A 1,986-nucleotide genomic window follows, 5' to 3' on the forward strand; every position below is an offset into this window, starting at 1 on the left:
CATACCCTTCCAGGCCATGCCTACAGTGACCTGCACCCCACCACAGCCTTCACCTCCCAGAGTCACACCCAGCTATAAACCCATCTGTGGGCTAACCTAATGATGAATATTATACACCCATGATCCGGCCACACACACACACACACACACACACCCCTGAGAAAAAAATCTCTACATAGGAGCCTATGTGGTTTTCAGGGGACATCTAGATACAAATTATAACAAACTATGATGAGCTATCACCTTTAGTTTCCTATTATTAAAAATTGTGGTTAGAAAATGGAGGCAAATGCCTATAATCCAAGTATTCAGAAAGCTGAGGCAGGAGAATCACTGTGAGTTCAACATCACTCTCAATTACATAATGAGACCCTATCCTTAAAAAAAAAAAAAGATTATATATTAGCCAGGCATGGTACTACACACTGGTAGTCCCTGTCTCTCTAGAGGCTAATGTAAGAGGATCCCCTGAGCTCATGAATTCAAGACCAACCTGGGCAATATGGTAATAATCCTATTTTTAAAAATGAAATAATTTTTAAAAGACAAATATGTAACAAGGGCTGGCAAGATTGATTATAAAAGAAACCCTGAAACACTGCTGGAGGGAATATAATTTGTTGTAGCTGTCATAGAAAAAAGCGTAGAGGTTTCTCAAAAAAATAAAAATAGACTCTAATAATCCCACTCCTGGATATATACCCAAAGGAAATGAAAGAAGTACATTAAAGAGAGAGATTTAACAAGACATGGTAGTGCATGCCTATGATCTCATCATTTGGGAGGCTGACGCAGGAGGACAGCTGCAAGTTCATGGCCAGCCTGGACTATGTAGTGAGTTCAAGACCAGCCTGAGGTACATAGTGAGATTTGATCTCAGAAAAACAAATATTTATGTGGCTAGTTGTATCTCATTGTGGCTTTAATTTGCATTTTTTGATATTTTGTAATCTTATTAGTCACTTTTGTTTCTCCTTTAGTGAATGTTTACTAGTCAAGGAATTGGTTGATGAGATTATTTGTTTTCTTTTAATAAACTGCAAAATAACATTGTAGCATTGCATGTAGCACTGTTCTTTCCCAGTGAGAGTAGGATAGTAAAGTTTCCAGTTCGTGGAGGGGGTAGGGTAAGGAAACTGACATTCTCTGAAAAAGCTGCCCCGGTACTAAAGATCCTGTGGACTATTGGACCTTGGCTGGGAAGGGCACTGTGACTGTAGGTAGATAGAATGTGGGAGGTAAAGGCCCAAACCATTTTGGCTCAGTTCCAGCCCTAACTTCTCATGACTATTAGGTAAATTAGTCTGACCTAACATCCTCATGACTATTAGGTAAATTTCTTGGAATGTGTAGGAAGCTGATGGGACCTCTAGTCTACTCAATGCAAAAGCTAAGAATGCTAGGAAGTCAGCATTGAAATACGGAAGGATTTCTCCATCTTTGCTGAAGGCTATCTATTTAAGGCCCCCACACATGTACTTTCAACCTATTGACTTTCTGTTGTCATTCTTTGGTTACACAATTGCATTGTAGAATACACCATTCAGAGAAACTCAAATACATTTCAGGGTCATGCTTACTCATATTTGATGTAGAATATACTATTTTCTTATCTTCTTATGTCAACAGGGTCTTACTTCAGTGGAGAGAATCCTTTAGCATGTACAAGGCCCTTGTTTGATCCCAGTGCTAACAACAACTAAAATTCTCCAGCTATTATTGTTGACTTGTACTTTTCCCTTTGTTTCTGTTATTTTTGTTTCATATGTTTCTGTCTCTGTTTTATTTTTGGTTGTTTGAGACAGGGTTTCACTATGTAGTTCAGGCTGGCCTTGAAGTCAAAAAGTAGCCCAGGCTTGGCATCAAGCTCACAGTGACCCTCCTCCTCAGCCACCCTAAGTAGTGAAATTGCAGGTACATGTTACTATGCCTAGGCCTGGGTCTCTATCTTAAATGTATAAAATTTTATAGTTGCTATGCTTCACA

Source organism: Octodon degus, unplaced genomic scaffold (assembly GCF_000260255.1).
Source record: "Octodon degus isolate 3935 unplaced genomic scaffold, OctDeg1.0 scaffold00007, whole genome shotgun sequence".
In the NCBI taxonomy this organism is placed as follows: Eukaryota; Metazoa; Chordata; class Mammalia; order Rodentia; family Octodontidae; genus Octodon; species Octodon degus.